The sequence below is a fragment of the Suncus etruscus genome, chromosome 18 (genome assembly GCF_024139225.1).
Source record: "Suncus etruscus isolate mSunEtr1 chromosome 18, mSunEtr1.pri.cur, whole genome shotgun sequence".
Taxonomy (NCBI): Eukaryota; Metazoa; Chordata; class Mammalia; order Eulipotyphla; family Soricidae; genus Suncus; species Suncus etruscus.
Window position 1 is genome coordinate 29473371 of NC_064865.1, and position 15466 is coordinate 29488836.

Here is a 15466-nt window from a genome sequence, read left to right on the forward strand (position 1 = left end):
ATCTAAAGTTAAAAATCTGTTCAGAGTTGTTTTTTTTTTTTTTTTTTTAAGAAGTAGGGATCACTTCTGGCATTACTTGTGGTAACAAGAAGGGCTGTACCTATAATGCTCTGGTATGGGCTCAGATTTATGAATTAATGCATGTTTTTAAATTTTATGTTATTATTATTATTATGCTTTTTGGGCCACACCTGATGCCACTCAGGGGTTACTCCTGGCTCTACCCTCAGAAATCTCTCATGGCAGGCTCGGGGGACCATATAGGATGCCAGGAATCAAAGCAGGGTCTGTCTGGGTCAGCTGTGTGCAAGGCAAATGCCCTACTGCTGTGCTATTATTGCTCAGGCCTCTGGCTTCATGCATGCTATCTCAATAGGTCCAGTGTGGCCCATGGGAAATGTATGGTCTTTCTTTCTGTGAAATTCTACTTCTGAGCATTTCCTCCCAGGACTATTATTGCCTTCAGAGTCAGTCTTGCTCACTTGCCTCAAATTGACTTAAGTATGACTCAACCCCTCCTCTAATTTTAGACTACACATCTCCCAAATCTCTTATTAATCAGACAACTTCTCTTCTATAACTCAGGATAGGCAATGGTCTGAGAGTTGCCTCATCTACTTGAAACTGCCTCCTCTGTAAAGTGTAGGAAAATAACATTTCTCAGTTTTTTTTTTTTGGTTTTTCGGCCACACTCGTTTGATGCTCAGGGGTTACTCCTGGCTAAGTGCTCAGAAATTGCCCCTGGCTTGTGGGGACCATATGGGACGCCGGGGGATCAAACCGCAGTCCTTCCTTGGCTAGTGCTTGCAAGGCAGACACCTTACCTCTAGTGCCACTTCGCTGGCCCCACATTTCTCAGTTTTGAGGTCTTGGCTGTAACTAAGAAGATATTAAACGACCCATTTTAATATAAGATTTTGGGTATGCAGGTGACATTTGTTCCTTTAAATTTATTTTATCCTTAAAATATACCTGGTCATTTGTTCCTGGTCATTTGTTCCTTTAAATTTATTTTATCCTTAAAATGTTTTGTTTATTTTACAAAAGTGACACCAATTTTCTTGGGTGGTTGTTTTCCAGATATATTTTTCTGTTAATTTCAACCTTTCTTGAGTTTCTGATTTTAGTATATTTTCTGTGAAAGTTATTAAATTGGATTTTATTTTAATCTGCCCTAAAAAATCTGTGATTTAAAATTTTTGTGTTATTTTTCTTATTTACATGTATACCATTATCAGAATATTTGGATATATTTTTTGATCCTTGAACTTAGTTTTATCTTTATCTGAATATTTATCTCAATATAGAAGTTAATTCCTTATTCATTTCCAAATATGCTTGACCTCTTTTTTTATAAAACCTGTTCCTTTCTCATTTCTTTAATTCTACTCTTATTTATGATATGTATACATTATAATTACAGAAAACTTTGGGGGGGCTAGAGTAGTACAGCAGGTAGGGCACTTGCCATATTTATGGACCCCTGAGTTCTACCAGAAGCTATTCCTGATTTATTCCAGGAATAACCCCTGAACATCACTCTCTGTGGTCCAAAAGACATAAATAATTTGCAGGGAGTCAGAGAAAGGGGCAACTCTAATTTTGTTATTTTCTCTTTCTGCCAGCTTTTACTCCATGTGGTTTGTATTTTTCATTCCTTTTTTTCTTGACTCCTGTGTGGTGTCTGAGTTTTTATGACTTGAGACTATTGTATGTTAGTTTTCAGAGGATGACAATTTTCAAAATTGCAAGGTAGGGTCTGAGAGCGATGGTGCAGAGTTGGGCGTTTGCCTTGCATGCGGCTAACCTAGGATAGACAGCGGTTGGATCCCTGGCGTCTCATATGGTCTCCCAAGCAAGGATTGATTTCTGAGTGCATAGTCAGGAGTAACCCCTGAGTGTTACTGGGTGTGCCCCCCCCAAAAAAAATTGCAAGGTAGGCTTTTCTGGAGTGGGAAGGAACCCATTTTTAGTGTACTCAAGGCATTCTCATGGCTCTGTGTCCTGGAATCTCTCCTGCTAGTTAGTACTCAAAGACCATTCATTAGCAGTACCAGGAATCAACTTGTGGTTTACCTCATGCAACACAAATGCTTGATCCCTGTGTTATTTCTTTGTACCTACACTCTCAAGTCTTAAACATATATAGCAATGGATATAAATTTTTGAGGAATAATTTTTCTTTCCATGCCAGATTCTAGCCAGGATATATCTTTTTTTTGGGGGGGGGTGTTGGGATGGGGAAATTTGTGTCACACTCAATGGTACTCAGGACTTACTTCTGGTTCTGTACTAAGGGGTCCTTCCAGGTGAATATATATGGGGGACCGTGTAGGGAGTCAGGTGTCAAACTTGGGTTAATTGTATATAAGGAAAGTGCCCTACCTGCTGTATTATCTTTTCATTCTCCATAGTCAGGATACTCAGTGTTCCTTTTTGCTTCCTCTTTGCTTGAGAAAGTCATTGTTTATTTTCCTGATGTAATGTGTAGAAAATTCTTAGTTCCAGTCTCCCACCTTCTGAGGGATCCATGACCTTATTTGGCATTTTGGGAAAATTCCCATAGAAATTGCATATTACTTTTAATTTAGGTCCTATTTCTTATGATAGAGGTTGTATGTATATAAACAGAATTCACAAGCCATACTTTCAATGGAAGTTTACTTGTGATCCACCCTTGTCTTTGAGACAAGGAAGATGAATAATTCCCTTGCCCAGATCTGGCAATAAGTATCTCCTTGCAGTAATCTTGTTGCCTATTAGGTTTGCCTGTATTTAAATTTCACAAAAATGGAATCATGTAATAAAGAGAGACACCTAAATCACCCTTAATTCTAGAGCTTACAGGGGAGGACAAAGTCAAAGAAGAAAAGAAACCAAGGGTGGAGTGAAGAAGATTTTCATTATGTCTGATGGATATTGCTCAGAATCATGCTTGTAAGATTTCATCTATAAGAAGTATTAGTTTTTTCAGTCTTATTATTTAAACTACTCCACTACACGAATTTATGACTATTTATTAATCCAAACCATAGCTGGGGGCATTTGGATATATATAGCCATTTAAACTTAAATATTTTTTTATTTTAGATATTGTGGTATAAAATACTTTTAGTATTTTATTTGTGGGGGTACATCAGGTGACGCTCAGGGGCTATCTTGGTTTTGTGCTCAGAAATGACTCCTGGCTTGGGAGACCATATGAGACGCCAGGGGATCGAGCTGCGTGCGGTCCATCCTAGGTCAGCCACGTGCAAGGCAAACACCCTACTCCTGTGCCACCACTCTGGCCCCATACTAAGTATTTTAAATGATGTATGCATAAAACATTTCAGCACCAGTTCTATCACCATTTTCTCAGTGTCAACCCCGATTTTCATCTTGTCCTATCCCACCTTTTCTAATCTTCCCTGCCATGATAAGCTTCCTTCTCAAGACCAGTTCTTGGTTTCTGTTGCCTTTTGGAATTTGTTATTTCTCACTATGTTTAGTTATATCCCACATATGAAAAATATTTTTGTATTTGTTCCTCTCTTTCTAATTTGATACTTTGCAGACTTACTCATGTAACCACAAATAGCATGATTTTACATTTTTTTTATAGCTGATTAGATTTTCATTGTGTCTATGTACCATTGTTTCTTTATCCGGATATCTCTTCTTGGACACAGGTTGATTCCAGATTTTATAAATAGTGCTGTGATAGACAAGGGAGTGAAATTTCTTTTCTGAATAAAAGTTCAGGGTGCTTGGATTAGTGGGTTGCTGGGTCATATGCAAGCTTAATTTTTAATTTTGGAGAGAGTGTCCATATTTTTCTAAAGGTTATACCAGTTGTGATTGCTGCCAGCAATGAATGAGTCCTCTTTTCTTCACATCTATGCTAACAGTGGTGATTTTTTCTCTTTAAAAATAGCATGGCATGGCAGTGATGCATGCCAGTCTCACTGGTGTAAAATTATCTTATTGTTTTGATTTTTACTTCCTGGTGATAAGAGATACAGAGAATTTTTTTTATCTACCTTCTGACTTTTTGTATGTCTTCCATGATAGTTTCTATTCATCCTTTCCTCCCATTATTTGAATAGCTTGTTTGGTTTATTTTCTTGTTAACTTCTACCTATACTTTGTATGCTTTAGATATTAGCCCTTTATCAGATGAATGGTAGGTAAATATTTTCTCTTAACTTGTGGGATGTCATTTTTATTTTGGTCCTCATTTCTTTTGCAGTACCGAAGTTTCTAAGTTTGATGTAGTTCCATTTATTTATCTTTGCTTCATTTTGCTTTACCATTGACATCGAATCACTTAAGATTCAATGCCATCAAGCATTCTACCTCAATATACTATGTGTTCTCATCAATATAATCTATGGATTCATGGTATTAATAAAATTTTTATTTTATTTCAATTTAATTTCTGTACGTGGTGTCTGGAAGGGGTCATTTTTATTTGGATTTTACTTTTTGAAGAGGCTTTCCTTGCTCCACCTCAGACAATTTGCTTCTTTGTTTAAGTTTAACTGAAGATCTATCATTGTTTATATACCTTCTCTGGACTTAAATCTTATTTGGACTTATTCTAGCACCACACTGCTTTGATTATTATAACTGAACAGTATAGTTTGAGGTGTTGAGAGAAAAGTCACCCATTTCTTTAATTTCCTAGGATTTCTTGGGCTATTTGGAGAGTTTATTACCTGACATAAGTATCAACAGTGTTTTTGATCTATGTCTTTTAAAAATGTCATAAGTAGGGACAGGAGTGGTGGCACAAGGGGTAAGGCATTTTCCTTGCTCGTGCTAGCCTAGGATGGACTGCAGTTTGATCTCCCGGCGTCCCATATGGTCCCTCAAGCCAGGAGAGATTTCTGAGTGCATAGCAGCAGTAACCTTTGAGTTTTACCGGGTGTGGCCCAAAAGCCTTTAGTATTTTTATAAAGGCTGCATTGAATTTGTATGCCAGATACAGGTCTTTGGGCAAGTCTGTCATTTTGACAATCTTATTTTTTCCAGTCCTTGAACAGGGATCTCTTTTCATTTCCATGTGTTCACTTTATTTCTTTTAGTAGTGATTTGCAGTTTTCTTTGTATAAATCTTTTCATCTTTTTTTGTTAAGTTCTGAGATATAATTGTGGATGAGGTTGTCTATTAAATTTCCCTCTTATTTCATTATTATCTTATAGAAAGCTATTGATTTGTATGCATCTATTTTGTAGCCTTCTATTTTTATTGTACAAGTCTCTAATGATCCTTTGGATTTCTGTGGTATCTTTTATGACATCTTCCCTTTCATTTATTATTCAGTTTACAAGGGGTTTTTCTGTTTTCTTTTTTTGTGAGTCTTATTAATGGTCTGTCAATCTTATACATTCTTTCAAAGAAGCAGCTCTTGGTCTCATTGATCTTCTGAAATGTTTTATGTTTCCATTTCATTAATATATGCCCTAAGTTTTATTATTTCCTACTATCTATTGGCTTTGGGTTATTTCTATTGATATTTTTTCTAGATGCTTAATTTGTGCTGTTAGTTTATTTATGTGTATCCTTTCTTTTCCTTCTTATTTATTTATTTTTTTGCCATACCTGGTGGTGTTCAGGGCTTACTCCTGGTTTTGTACTCAGGGATCACTTTTGGTGGGCTTAGGAAATCATATAGGGAGCTGGGGATCAAACCCAAGTCAGCCACAGGCCAAGTGCCCTACTTGTTCTGTTTCTCGGTTGATATTATTTTTTAATTGTTTTATTAATTTTTTTTTGTTTCTTTTTTTTTTAAATTTTTTTTTTGTCCCCCAATTCACAATACATACCCGGCAAGGGGCCTGTGTTGAGGTGTATATGGGGTGCCTTTACTGTACCTCCTCTTTCTATACAGCCAGTGTAAAGAACACAGCCTGTGGTAAGATTTGGGAGGCCTTATCTTATCTTTTATTTATTTTATTTTTTTTTTCTTCAGAGCAAACTAAAGTTGTTTTTTTTTTGTTTTTTTTTTTTTTTTAAAGTAAGAATTCATTTAAAGGACAAAATTGATTAACATAATGAGGTAAACTAATATAACATAATATAGTGACATAACATAACATAATATAATTGATATAATAATAATACATGTAAGTCAAAGAAAATTTCTGATTAAAAACACAATTTTTTTTTTCATAATGGCTTACATATCTTTCACTGTAGTATTTTGGATACATATTCACATTGAATCAGGGGAATACCCATCACCTAATATGTCCTCTTCTCAATCAAAAATCAAATATGCTGAAAATAGGCAGAGTCCTGTCTAGAGGCTTCCAACCTCAGTTTGAGAGAGGATGTGAAAAAAGTAATTAAAATACCACAACAATACACACACACAAAAAAAATATCGAATTAAATAACCGATAAGCACCACAGCAATAAAGACAGGCACCACACAATAATCTCGGTTCTGAAATCAAATCATACTCAAGTGCAAAAAAGAAAGAGAAAGACAAAACAAAATAAAATAAAAAATAATATTGGAGACATCAACCGTAATCTCCACACCAAAATAAAGACGTCAAAAAAATAGATCATTTATTCTCCTCTTGCTGCTTTCGTGGTATGTGGAAGACTTCTACTTTATCTTGGATGGTAAAATCAGTCCTGTTTCTAAAGATCTTGGTGGCTGTGCAGATCAGGGAATGGAGTTTATGAAGTCTTTCTTTGTGGTTCTAGCAGTTATGCTTCTTCAATGTCATTTTTTTGTTTTTTATGTGTTCTAGGTGTTTCAGAATAGTGCTACCATTCTGTGTTTTTCTTTTGTCTTCTGACTTATCTCATTAAAAAATAAATCTCAAAAAAATAAAAAAATTGTTTTATTAATTATTTTAATGAGATACTTTTTATGAACCAGTTTGTAGTCTATCTTGGAGGATGTCCCATGAGAAATAGAGAATGTTTATTCAATCTTTTATATTTTTGATAGACTTATTCCATTTAGTCCTTTAAAGCTATTGTTTTCTCATTGAATTTTTGCCTAGATGATCTATCCAGCAGTAAAAGAGGGGTGTTAAAGCCTCGTGTTACTATTTAATGTTCAATGCCTTCCTTTATGTCTATCAGCATGAATATTTACATATTTTGATTGACTGTTTTTGAGAGCCATATATGTTTAGGAATGTGAGTTCTTCTCATGTATTGATCCTGCTGTCCTGTCCTTTATGCCTTTAAAAATTTGAAGTCTAGTCTAATAAAGGTATGTCCACCACAGCCTCTTAAGGAATTATTTCTTTTGAGATTTTTTTCCCAGCCTTTTTTAAATGAAAAAAAAATTTTTTTTTATTTTTGTGCCACACCTGGTGATGCTCAGGGGTTACTCCTGGCTATGCACTCAGAAATTGCTCCTAGCTTGGGGGACCACATGGGACTCCGGGAGATCGAACTGCAGTTCATCCTGGGTCAGCCGCATGAAAGGCAAACGCCCTACGCTGCACCATCACTCTGGCCCCTGTTTTCCAGCCTTTGCATTTGAGGCTAGTACATGTACAGGTGTAGATAGTAGAATGTTGATTTCTCTTGTAGGAATCCTGTAATCTTGTTTCCTAATTGGTGATTTTCATGGGAATTTTGAGATGAAGGAATTTATTTCTTCATTTCATAGAAGTTAGTTGTAATCATGAGATTTGTCATGTCTTTTAGATAAGCTTCTTGCAAAATTGAGTTTAAGGACATGAAATTCCTAAGCTGTTTCTTAGCCATACAATTTTGTATAGTTTTTTTCAAATCTGAGTTTGAAATAATCTAGCTGGATAAAGTATTCTTGGTGAGGCTTTCATCTCATTCAGCTTTTCAACAATATCCCATCATTCTCCTCTGGTCCTCTGGTCCATAGAGGTTTGATAGGGCTGCTGTGAATCTTATGGGATTTCATTTCTATGTGAATTTCATTGATCTTGCTGCTTGCAACATCTGTCTTAGTCTATGTCTTTTGTAGTTATAACCACAATGTAATATGTCCTGGACATTTTCCAACTTGGAACAGTCATGGCTTGGACCTTTTGGGCTTCTTGATTTTTGGAGAATAAACTCCTCAGCTCTGGAAAATTTCATCTATGACTTCTCCAATGACTGATTTGTTGTTGAATTCCCTTTCCTATTCCTTAGGGACTTTTATTATTCTTACATTGTTTCTCTTGAACTCATATATATTCATAAGTATACTTATATATACTCATATAATGACATATATATATACATATATATATGCTCATATGTACTTCTGATATACTTTTTTATGACTTTAAATTTTCTGTTGGCTTCTAAACATTTCCTGCATCTCATCTCGGAACTTATTCATTGCTTCCTCAGCTGTTGTTACTGTGTTACGTCCTTTCATTGACTTTTGTTGTTGGTGGTGTTTGAGCCACATCCAGCAATGGTCAGGTTCTCAGCAGACCATATGGGATGCCTGGGATTGAGTCTGGGTGACTGTGTGCAAGACAAATGTCCTATCCACTGTACTATCATTCCATATCCCTTCTATTGAGTTTTCACTTACCATATTCTTTTTTTTTTCTTTTTTGGTTTTTGGGTCACACCCAGTGGTGCTCAGGGGTTATTCCTGGCTCTACACACAGAAATCGCTCCTGGCAGGCTCAGGGGACCATATGGGATGCCAGGATTCGAACCACTGTCCTTCTGCATGCAAGGCAAACTCCTTACCTCCATGCTATCTCTCCAACCCCACTTACCATATTCTTAAATTCTGTCATTTCTGATGATAGTTGATTGGTTTCTTTATCTTTTTCTTTTTTTGTTTTTGTTTTTGGGCCACACCCGACAACAGTGCTCAGGTTACTCTTGGCTTTGCACTCAGAAATCACTCCTGGTAGACTTGGGGGAACATATGGGATGCCAGAGATTGAATCTGGGTCCTTCCAGGGTTGGCCACATGCAAGGCAAACACCCTGTTGCTGTGCTATCTCTCTGGCCCCAGTAAATCCCAGATTGGTTTCTATTTTTATACTTTTGTACCAGTCCTGCTGTTTCATTAGACATTTGCATCATGGTTCTCCTAAAATTTTTATTTGAGAGGTTTTAACTATTTTGAATCTATAATGTTGTGACATCAAATATATATATATGCAGCACTTTATATTAATTTATTTTAACAACAGATATTTTTACCTTAAACAATAATCCCTCATTCCTCTCACCTTCAGTCCCTGGTGACTTCTATTGTATTTTGTCTCCCTGAGTTTACTTTCTTCTGGGTAATTCAGATTAATAGAATCATACAATGTTTGTTCTTTGGTTTCTGGTTTATTTCACTTAGGATACTTTTTTTTTTCAAAATTAAGACATTATAGTATCGGTTAGAATTTAATTCCTCTTTATGAGTGAGTAATGTTTTATTTAATGCTTCATACATCAAGATCTGTTTATCTGTTTATCCATTGATAGACATTTGAGCTCTTTCTACCCGTTAGTTATTATGGCCATTGCTCTTATGAAAATATGTTTATGTGGGGCTAGAGAGATAGCATGGAGGTAAGGCGTTTGCCTTTCATCAGAAGGTCAGTGGTTCGAATCCCAGCATCCCATATGGTCCCCTGTGCCTGCCAGGGGTAACCCCTGAGAGCTGCCGGGTGTGACCCAAAAACCAAGAAAACAAAAACAAAAACAATATATGTATGTTAATTGTTTGTGCCTCTATTTTAAGTTCCTTTGGGAAGATCCCTAGAATGAAATCTGGATCATTTAAATCTATGTATAACTTGTTGAAGAGTCAACATCCTTTTCCCATGGTGACCCCACAATTTTATTATATTATATTTATTTATTACCATTTCTCCACATGCTGAAAAAATTTTTTAACCTGAGGCCCAATTGCTGAACATTACTTATGTGCTTACTGGCCACTTGCTTATTCCAAGTCCTTTGCAACCTTCTTTCTAAATATGCTTTCTATTCATTGAAGAAATGGGTGTTTTTCCAGCACATTTTCTATGTTTTAGATCTCATTGTTTGTTTCCAAACAGTGTAATGCTAACCTGATTCTTTGTATCCTAAATTTCCTGTAAATTTTAACTATCTCTGAAAAATTGATGTGGTTTAGGCTCATTTATTTTTTTCTATTTCTGATAGAATATTTCACAGGGGATACTTTATTATTTTCTAATGCAACTCATCAAGAGGCACATAAAAGTTTGTTTCCCTTTTAGTGATAATAAGATTGATCTGTGAGTAACTGTGAGCTTTATCCATCATTATAAAGATTCTCACCAACCTTTCACCTGAAGATTTTACCCAAAGAGTTTAACTATCTTTGATTATTGTTGCCTGCAAGAGCCATGATTTTATTGTCGGTTGCAAAAATGTCGATTTTCTAATTTTAGCTTTTATTGATTAAATATTTTATAAAGCAATTTCCTTCATTAGTAGGACTAACTAAATTTTCTTCATTTAGCTACTTTGAAATGACATTTCTACAGGAAAATCAAGTTTACTGATTGAATTTTACTTTCTTTTTTTGGGGTGGGTGTTAAACCACACTCAGCAAGGCTCAGGACTTTGTGATATGTATATCAGTCATATGTGATACCGGGGCTCAAAACCAAGTCAGCCACATGCAAGGCTTACCCATTATGATCTTAAGACTATTTCCAAAAGTCATCAGTGGCCTGCTCAAATTGGTTCTTCAGCTTTGTGGGACCAGGAATCTAAAACCTACACTTAACTATTTTGCCAGTAGAAGTGGAGGGGGGAGAGAAAAGAAACTTGTTTTTTCCTTGTTTTGCTTCATGTTTCTTGCAGCAACTATCCTCCAATAGTCCCAGATTCCTTGCTTTCTTGCACCTTCCTGAAGCAGCCTTTTTATTTTAAATGTATTTTTACTTAAGTAATATGATCATAGTTGGGTTACAGTCATAACCAGAACACCTCCCTTCACCAGTGTAACATTGCCCCTCTCCCCTTCCCATCCCCTGCCTGTATTCGAGACAGGCATTCTACTACAGTTATTTGTTTTTAAGTTCAGTAAGTTGTATTTTTTTTCCCCTTAAAGGATAAGAGTAAAAAAAATTATAGTAAAGGTGTGATAGTGGCAATCGCCGTTGTTTGCATAGGTCCAGAAAAATGGGGAAAATGGAAAAAAATCCTTGACCTAATTACAAAAAGGCCTCACCACAGAAGTTTATTGGCATAAGACCGACTCTGGGTTCCAGGCATACCAGTCCGTCCAACTCGGGTCATTCTCAAGGTCCCGGTGAAACTTTTTCACACTTTAGCTATTGTTGGTATCAAATTCTTATATTTAAAGACTCTGGATTCTGTGCATTTCTTTCATCGATGTCAGGCTGATGTGAAGCAGCCTTTTATGTCTATCAGTTATACCAGTACCTCAAGGTCTCTTCCTGAGTTTCTGAGGTTTTGGACCAGCAGACAGCCCCTTTCTTTGCCCCTTCACCTCTCTTCTCAGGAACCCAGAAAGCAGTTGGTACAATTTCTATGTAACCTCGATGTTCCCTTTGGTCTTCCTACATCCCTAATAGCTATTTTATTATCTACACTGACTTCTGTGAGTTAAAATGTTTGGTATGGTTGTCTATGTTGCTTTTATTCTAATTGAACCCTGTTAAATATTTCTGTATCTTTTGAATATCTAAGCAAATGGATAGAAACATTAGGAAACTGTGATTCAAGTGATAATCAAAATGTTAAAAGCTGTCAGCAGTCTCCAGAAACCACAGTGTTATAAGAGAAAAAAAGGAGGGAGGAGGACAGGAGAGAAGAAGAGAAAGAGAGAGAAGAAAGGGTTTAGTGAGTAACTGCAGATGTGTATGATATTCTTGAATGGGGATTATGATCTGTAATTAGATAGAGAATATGGATACTTTGAATATACTGGAAAGAACTATTTTATTATCTACATTGTAAGTGTACATTTTGTGGTTCATACATTTGTATTTTTAATATGAAAAATTCTATAGATATTCAGCATGACTATCTTTTGGTCTATCCCTGGCTTACCCCTCATTGCTTCATGTTGTACTTTGCCAAGAATTAGCCCAGTCTGAGCAGGTCTGAAGCAGGGATGCCACAAGGATTAAGAAGAGACAAATAAGAGAAGAAAAGCTTGGATGCAATAGGCTCACAGCATCACACTTTGAGGCTAAGGCTGCCCTCTACATGCATTTATTACTTAGAACCAATAATCATCAGGAGAACAACGTACTTTGGTCAGATGTCTAACTATCTTAATATCTCTGGGCTAGACTTTTATCTAAGTCAGAAGGTCTATGCTAAGATCAGAAGGTCTTAGTATAAGGGATCTATATATTTTTAATGGAATTTCTCAAGGGCAGATATTCCAGAAGAAACATGGATAAGGCAGTTACAGGGACACAATATCCCACTTCGGTGACATCACTGAGCCTCTTTCATGTATTTTGTTGCTGTTACTGTGATGACCTTGGCTGTGGTGTTTGTGCTTTTGGCTGCTGTGCTCACCAAGTGTGAGTATAACTGTGTGAAAGACACTTATACTTTCAATGCTTGCACACTGCTTCCTGGTGTCTACACACTTAAGTTGTGTTGTTCTTGTGCATCTGGTTGTCTTGGGGCTTGGTGTTGTTAACTTGTGTGTTAGTTAAGAGCCACACTACAGTGATCACACACATCTAGTTCTCTAGGGATCAGACACTCTGTTCTAGTATTGGGGCTTAGAGTGGGTAGGGCCATCCTGAGCACAAGGCTCTGACCTCTGAGCAAAGCTGAGTATGGTCGAAGCCGAATATTCCACCCTCCCCCAAAGAAAATGCCTAATTGGCTCATCTGCTCTTTTTTTGTTTGTTTTTGTTTTTGTTTTTGGTTCACACCCAGCAGTGCTCAGGGGTTACTCCTGGCTCTATGCTCAGAAATTGCTCCTGGCAGGTGCGGGGGACCATATGGGATGCTGGGATTCGAACCACCGTCCTTCTGCATGCAAGGCAAACGCCTTACATCCATGCTATCTCTCTACCCCATCACCTGCTCTTTTAAAAGTATTTAAATAAATACTTATTCGTATTTTTAATTTTTATTCCTAATTTTTTAGATTTTTTTTTTGGTTTTTGGGTCACACCCGGTGACGCTCAGGGATTACTCCTGGCTATTCGCTCAGAAGTCGCTCCTGGCTTGGGGGACCATATGGGACGCCGGGAGATCGAACGGCGATCTGTCCTAGGCTAGCACAGGCAAGGCAGGCACCTTACCTCTAGCGCCACCACGCTGGCCTCTAGATGTTTCAAATACTCATTCCTTGTCAGATGCAGGAGGATGGGGTAGGGGGAGCATATCAGAGAAGTATTTGTGTGGGAGGAGAAATGGCTTGATATTGAGATAATGGGTTTATATGAAGATGAGGTGGGTTACATGAGGGTAACTTTCAGTATTTCTCTTGGTAGCCAGGACAGGAAGTGGGTGCATAGGGAGCAGGAGAATTTCTAAACTTCTGTGCGGAAGTATTTTTCAGGTCACCTTTAGCTGCTCCTCTTCAAGCCTCTTGCCTAAAATTCTTGGTCATTGTGGACATGTCTGATGACCCCTGTAATTTATGAGTTGATTTTATTTTCTAAATTTTCTTTCTTTTTTAAATTTAAATAATAAATTTATTTAAAACAAAATGTTAGCAATCTCTACACATTTATTAATAGGAATCCAAATGGGATCACATCATACAGTTTAAGAAGCTTAGTTTTTATAAGTTGATATTTCTAGTCTATCAACTATTTTTTCAATGTCTGGATTTTTCTTTTAAGCATCATCTTTTTTTATTTCTCCCTTTCTCATTCTCTTTTAAAAGATTTAAATGGATAATTATAAATATAACACACTAGAGAAAATAATGTAATAATTTCCTGTGTAATTAGCATCTAGCTTTAACAATGCTCTATTCCTGCCTTAATTTAGTTAGATTTATACCAAATTGTTATATTGTCTTCCCCCAAATGGAAACTAATCACTTTTCTGTTTTCTTTGGTTGTTTGTTTACCTGGTGGCACCAGAGCCACACCTGGTATGTTCACTTGTCTCTGTGATCAGAGAGTGCTCTGAGTGCTGAAGAGTACAGGTGACTAAATCTGAGTCAACTGCATACAAAACAAGTGTCTTACTTAATGTACAATCTCTTCAGCTCCATAGGTTATTTTGAAGCAAGTCAAATGAATTTAACTAATTTTCAATTTCTTCTCAAAGCTTCTGCTATTAGAAAAGTTCAGAAAGGCAAAAGGACAGGACTTAAAACAAATGAAGCTGGTTCCAAGCTATCTATAATATATTTATTATAAATAAGTATAAATAAATATAAACATAGCTTGGAAACTTAGGAAAATTATTTTTCTTTCTGAACGTCAGTTATATCAGCTGTGAATTGGGCACAATAATATTACTACCTATCCCCAAGAGCTACTTAATATACCTAGAGCTCTTAAGTGAATGACAGCCATGTAGCACTAAGCTTAATTAAAAATCTTGAATCTCAAGAACAATACTATGGTCTTCTTTTTTTTTTTTTTCTGGGAGAGAGCCTTCCAAGCAATACCCAGAAAGCCTGGAGGTCACTCTTGGCAATATTTGACTAATTGAGTTAATGGTTCGATGCTTGGGGGCACAAATAATTCTATGCTTATAAACTGTGTTCATCTAACATGCCTGGTATTCATTTTAGCTCCTTAAATGCTCCCGGAACTCTGTTCTTTTTAATTTTTTTTTATTAATTTAATTCTGTTTTGTTTTGTTTCTGGGTTACCATTGCTTAGGGCTTTTCTCTAGCTCTGTGCTCAGGTGGTTCCTGGGGGCCAGGGTTTAAAACTGGAGTATTCAAGGCAAGAGACTCTTACACTATCTCTCTGGCCCCTGGATTTACTTTATAAAAACAACTTCCCATTTTCAACATTTTTTTAAAATTTTTAGACACATCCAGCAATGCTTAGGGGTTACTCTTGGCTCTGCACTTAAAATTACTTTTGGTGGAAATCGAAGGATCATATGGGATTCTGGGGACTGAACCTGGGTTGACCATATGCAAGGCAAATGCCCTACTGGCTGTACTACTGCTCCAGCCCCCATTTTCAACTTTGACATCATCTCTTTATGCCTTTATTTTTTTCTTCTGCCCTTTTTTTTTTGGATCACACCAGGTGGTGCTCAGGGGTTACTCCTGTACTCAGAAATTGCTCCAGGCAGGCCAGGGGACCATATGGGATGCTGGGAACCTAAACCTATCAGTTCTGGGTAGGCTGCATGCGCAGCACAGCTGTGCTATTGCTCCAGCCCCAAAGGTTATCTTGATGTTTATCTTTTGGGCCACACCCAGCTGTGATCTGGTTACTCCTGGATCTGTGTTCAGAAATCGCTTCCCGGCTGGGATGTGGGACCACACCCAGATCCTCCTGAGTTGGCAGCCTGCAAGGCAAATGCCCTGCCACTGTGCTATCACTGCGGTCTTCAGTTTTTCTT

The 15466-nt window shown here is 36.9% G+C and overlaps 1 protein-coding gene and 1 non-coding gene across 2 annotated transcripts in view; one reads left to right on the forward strand and one right to left on the reverse strand.

The window, feature by feature from the left end:
• The window catches only part of DNAH8 (dynein axonemal heavy chain 8), a 406635-nt gene that overhangs the window by 89783 nt on the left and 301386 nt on the right, over nt 1–15466 (forward strand).
• Nucleotides 5785–5917, reverse strand: LOC125996908 (small nucleolar RNA SNORA51). The gene has a single exon (XR_007491569.1). It is a non-coding gene; the product is annotated as a small nucleolar RNA SNORA51 (small nucleolar RNA).